This window comes from Papio anubis, chromosome 4, assembly GCF_008728515.1.
Source record: "Papio anubis isolate 15944 chromosome 4, Panubis1.0, whole genome shotgun sequence".
NCBI classification, from domain to species: Eukaryota; Metazoa; Chordata; class Mammalia; order Primates; family Cercopithecidae; genus Papio; species Papio anubis.
In genome coordinates this window covers 9817325-9823241 of record NC_044979.1, presented here as the reverse complement: position 1 = coordinate 9823241, position 5917 = coordinate 9817325, and positions in this window count along the sequence as shown.

Here is a 5917-nt window from a genome sequence, read left to right as displayed (position 1 = left end):
CAGACTAGAATCTGGGGAAGCCTCTCTCCAAGGTTTCATCTCGGGGAAACAAGCCATCAGACTGTCTAAACTTTGCCTCGTCTTACTTAGTCTTCTAGTGATTTTCTGCAAAAGAAAATACCAGATAGGCAATCTAGTGGTTTACACAGATCTGAATATAAGCTTGAGGTTTTCCCTCTTGACCACTTTGGAGAAGAAAACTAGGTTACGATGACGATTTTTGTATATCAGAAAAGAAGCCCGTAATGTGCATTAAGTTTGAGACTTTTTTTTTTTTTTTTAAACACCTAGGAGTTTTAGAAGGCAAATAGGGAAAAGAAAAACTTAAACTGAAGTTCAGGAGTATTTTCTCGTGTGTGCAGATTATTACGCGAGGAAGGAAAAAAAGGGTAACTCACAGACCTTAGCAATTAAAAAGATTTAATTTTTTTTGTTGAATGCCTATTAATCTGATGGTTTCTGGTCAATTTTGTAGGGCAGAACATTATGCAACTAACTCTACAGTACACACTTATTATTATTGTGCTATGAACGCTGGCTACCAGTTTGGTATCGTGTTATTTTTTGAGACAAGAATCTTGCTCTGTCGCCCAGGCTGGAGTGCAGTGGCGCCATCTCCGCTCACTGCAGCCTCCGCCTCCTGGGTTCAAGTGATTCTCCTGTCTCAGCCTCCTGGGTAGGTGGGACTACAGGTGCCCGCCACCATTCCCTGCTAATTTTTATATTTTTAGTAGAGACAGGGTTTCACCATGTTGGCCAGGCTGGTCTCAAACTCATAACCTACCTCAAGTGACCCACCTGCCTCGGCCTCCCAAAGTGCTGGGATTACAGGTGTGAGCCACCGTGCCCAGCCTTAATATCATTTTAAAAGATAATCATGTTATTCAAAAAGAAGAGTCAGAGTTCTCATCTTTCTTCTTGTTTCCTATGACTGTTAAACTGAGAGGAATGAGGAGCCCATTTGCTCAGTGGTGGGAGAAACAATTTCACTGGCCTTTGGTCCATACAAAGATAGGAAGAAGGCTCTTGAAGTGCTGTCTGTATATGTACATAAACACACATGTATCTTGTGAAATTAAAGTAACAGTGTTCTTTTTGAAAGCATTTAGGGTATAGCTATAGAAGTTCATTCAACAAAACAGAACTTTATCAAGTTGGAAAGCTCCGTTCTCTGTATCCCTAAATTTTTCACTCAATTGTGTTATGGATACAAACAGGCTGGGAGACTACTGTGTTGAGGATCAGAACGGAGAGAGGTGAGAGATGATACTTTCATGAATATATATCCAAGATCTCCATAATTGGTTGCTTTAAGTGTAGAGAGGCTGGCTGTCAAATCATAGATATGAGGCAGGGCACAGTGGCTCACTCCTGTAATCCCAGCACTTTGGGAAACTGAGGCAGGCGGATCACCTGAGGTTCGGGGAGTTCCAGATCAGCCTGGCCAACATGGGGAAATCCCATCTCTACTAAAAATACAAAATTAGCTGGGCATGGTGGTGCGCGCCTGTAATCCCAGCCCCTTGGGAGGCTGAGGAGGCTGGAGAATCACTTGGAGGCAGGAGAATCACTTAAACCCAGGAAGCAGAGATTGCAGTGAGCTGGGATTGCACCACTGCACTCCAGCCTGGGCGACAAGAGTGAGACTCCATCTCCAAAAAAAAAAGAATCATAGAAATGGACCCTAGTTTGGAAATTCATTCATGTAAATGAACTTCTCCCTGGCTTATCCCCAGAGCTGTGATTTAACATTATAATGGTGGGTTTACAGACCAGTTTGAACATGCATTTTCCTCTGCTTCTGCACAGACTCCCTAGAGAAGTGATCACACCACTGCATTCATCCTGGGTGACAAAGCGAGACCTTCTCTCAAAAAAAAAAAAAAAATCAAAGATCAATCTTAACTATAAATTCAAGCTCTTTAATACATATAGGGCTATTCAGGTTATTTCTTCTTCAGTGAGTTTCAGTAGTTGGTGGGAATTTGTCTATTTCATGTAAGTTGTCAAATTTATTGACATACAGTTTTTGGTTGTATTTGCTATGGTCTGAATATATCTCCCAAAATTTGTATGTTGAAACTTAATTGCCAATGTGATAGTAATAAGAGATGAGGCTTTTAGGAGGTGATAAAGTCATAATAGGTAGAGCCATTATGGATGGAACTGGGGCCCTTATAAAGGGCTTGAGGGAATGGGTTCATTCTCATCCACCATGTGGGCACACAGTGTTCATCCCCCTCTGCCTTTCCATGTTCCGCCTTCTACCATGTGGAGATGTATTAATGACAAGGAGGACCTTACCAGACACTAAATGCCAGCACCTTGATCTTGGACTTCCCAGTCTCCAGAACTGTAAGAAATAAATTTCTGTTCTTTGTAAATGACCCAGTCTATTTTGTTACAGCAGCAAGAATGTGCTAAGAGAGTATTCTTTTCTCGTGCTTTAAATCACTTTAGAGTCAGTAGTGAGGTCACCTCTCATTACTGATATCAATAATTTTTGTCTTCTCTCTTTTTTAATGATGAGTCAGGCTAATGGTTTATAAATTATATTTGTCTTCTCAAAGAACCAGCTTTTGGCTTCACTGATTTTCCTTATTGTTTTCTATTTTCTATTTCATTGGTTTCCATTTTAATTTATATTATCTTCTGCTTATTTTAGGTTGTATTTACTCTTTTCTCTGTAGTTTCTTAAAGTGAAAGCTGACATTGATTCGTGATCTTTTCTTCTCTTTTAATATGGGCATTTTGTGCTATAAAATTATTCCTGATTACTGCTTCAGACCTTAAATTAGGTGGGTGGAGATGGTGGCTATAGGGGAGTCTGTGTAAAGAATTAGAATGAGGAGAATTTGAAGAAAAGTAGGTTATTTGGCATAGCTGACATATAGTGAAAGGAGGTGCAGCACGGGATAATAAAGATGGAGAAAGAAGGAGCCAGGTGATAAAAGGCTTTAGCCTGAGGGCAGTAAAGTGTCAGTGAAGCAGGTGAGTGTGGCATGATAATATTTGCATTTTATAAAGATCACTCTGGGGGCCGTGTGGGAGCAGATGTGACTAGAGTCAGAAAGACCAAATAGAAGGTGGTCTCACACTAATTTTTTTTTTTTTTTTTTTGAGATGGAGTCTCACTCTGTTACCTAGGCTGGAGTGCAGTGGCACCGTGTTGGCTCACTGCAACCTCTATTTCCTGGGTTCAAACAATTCTCCTAACTTAGCCTCTTGATCCTGGGAGGCAGAGGTTGCAGTGAGCTGACATGGCACCACTGTACTCCAGCCTAGATGACACAGTGAGACTCTGTCTCAAACAAACAAACAAAAAACCAAAAAACAGAGGAAGAAAAAGATAAAGAAGGAAAGAAATCTATAGTCCCACTACCCAAAGATTACTACTGTGAATGTTATGCCTTCTCTCCTTCTGCCTTTTTTTTATCCTTATCAGCATGCATACACAATACACACATTCACATACATAATTTTTTGAGACAGGGTCCGGCTCTGTCTCCCAGGCCAGAGTGCAGTGGCACCATGTCAGCTCACTGCAACCTCTGCCTCCCAGGCTCAAGTGATCCTCCCACTTCAGTCTCCCAAGTAGCTGGGACCACAGGTGCGCACTACCACATCCGGCTAGTTTTGTGTGTGTGTGTGTGTGTGTGTGTGTGTGTTGTTTTTTTTTTTATTGAGACGGGGTTTTGCCACGTTGCCCAGGCTGGTTTTGAACTCCTGGACTCAAGCGATCCACTCCTCTCGGCCTCCCAAAGTGCTGAGATTATGGGCATAAGCCACCAAGCCCAACCCACAGTTTTCTTTTTTATTAATTATTATTATTTTTTTTGACTGCACCTGCTCAGCAGGGCTACCCCATGGGCAATGTGCTGAGACAATTTTCTTTCACAAAATTGAAATACTCTGTATACAGTCTTTGGTGCTGTGCTGGGTGTTTTTTTTTTTAATTCCCACTTTCATTATATTAAAAATATTTTTCTACTTTATAGGCATTTTATTTAAAGAATAGAGACAAGATCTCGCTATGTGGTCTCAAACTCCTGGGCTCAAGTGATCCTCCTGCCTCAGCCTCCCAAAGTGCAGGGATTACAGGCATGAGCCACTGCACCCAGCCTACTTTGTGAGTGTTTTTAAATAATTATATATAGGCCAGGCACAGTGGCTCATGCCTGTAATCCCAGCAATTTGGGAGGCTGAAGCGGGTGGATCACCTGAGGTCAGGAGTTCGAGACCAGCCTAGCCAACATGACAAAACCCGGTCTCTACTAAAAATACAAAAAAAAAAAAAAAAAAAAGAAAAAGAAATTATCCAGGAGTGGTGGTAGACACCTGTAATCCCAGCTACTCAGGAGGCTGAGGCAGAAGAATCGCTTGAACCCGGGAGGCAGAGGTTGCAGTGAGCTGAGATCGCACCACTGGACTCCAGCCTGGGCAACAAGAGTGAAACTCCATCTCAAAATAAATAAATAATTATATATAGTGGAAAAATAGGGACAAAATATGATTTTTTTTAGACAGAAAACCTATTTTAAAGAAAAATAGAAAAAACAATCCTTTTAAAGGTAACACTCAGAGATGAGAGGTGCACTTCATCCTCATTACTGTGGCGAGTATCTAGCTGAGTTAAGCAGTCACTGACAGGACAGAAAGGAAACCCATATGAGAGCGCACGCATCTTCAAGGAAATGAAGACTTAGGCACCGGCAAAGCTAGATTTGAACCATTTGAACCTGGTAACTGGTTGTGTACAATTCATTAGTTGACACTTTGATAGTATCAGAGCCACATATGTTCTTGATAGAGGATATGGGGAGAAGCACACTGAGACAAATTGTTGATTGGATACCACCTGTGGGGGCAGGGATGGAGTTAGGCCCAGGGACGTAGTGGTGACCATCAGTTACTGTCATTTCCCTTGTGAAATTTATAATCTTGGGAAATTAGTGACCCCAGAACATGATTTGACAGGCACTGTGGTAAGCATTTAAACCTAAATTTTTTTCTATTGAAACCCCACAGTAATCCTATAACCTGAGTATTACCTCTGCCTTCATTTTACAGAAATCAGACTGAGACTTGGCAAGCCTGATTATCTTGTCCTGGGTTGTGCAGCTGTTAATAGTCAGAGCTGGGACAGGAACCTTCTGTCTGACTCCAGCATGCTTGTTTTTCATCTCTCTGTGAACTCTGATACTTTGTAAATACATACACCTTATTTACTTTTCTTGAAAGTATATAAAGATGTCATGAAGAAACAGGGCCACTGTGTTGCCCAACTCCAGGAAGCACCATTCATGGTGGAATCTCAGTGAATGGCCAGCCCTGGATCACAGCCACAGAGAATACGGTGTGAATGGCACTCCTTACAGCGGAACAGTGCCATCACCCTGCATTTCTTGAAGGAAAGTAGAAAACCAAGACGGTCCATTAAAGACAGTTTTTGAGGAGGCGGCGGCGGCGGCGGGTGGGGGGGCGGGTGGAGGGGCGGGTGGGGGTGGGCAGGACTCATCCAGGATATAAACCCAGGAAGAAACTTTTTACAATTTAGGCCCGATGTGGTGGCTCACGCCTATAATCCCAATACTTTGGGAGGCCAAGGCGGGTAGATCACTTGAGGTCAGGAGTTTGAGACCAGCCTGGCCAACATGGCGAAACCCCATCTCTACTAAAAATACAAAAATTGGCCAGGCGCGGTGGCTCATGCCTGTAATCCCAGCACTTTGGGAGGCTGAGGCGGGCGGATCACGAGGTCAGGAGATCGAGACCATCCTAGCTAACACGGTGAAACCCCGTCTCTACTGAAAATACAAAAAAATCAGCCGGGCGTGGTGGCGGGCGCCTGTAGTCCCAGCTACTTGGGAGGCTGAGGCAGGAGAATGGCGTGAACCCGGGAGGCAGAGCTTGCAGT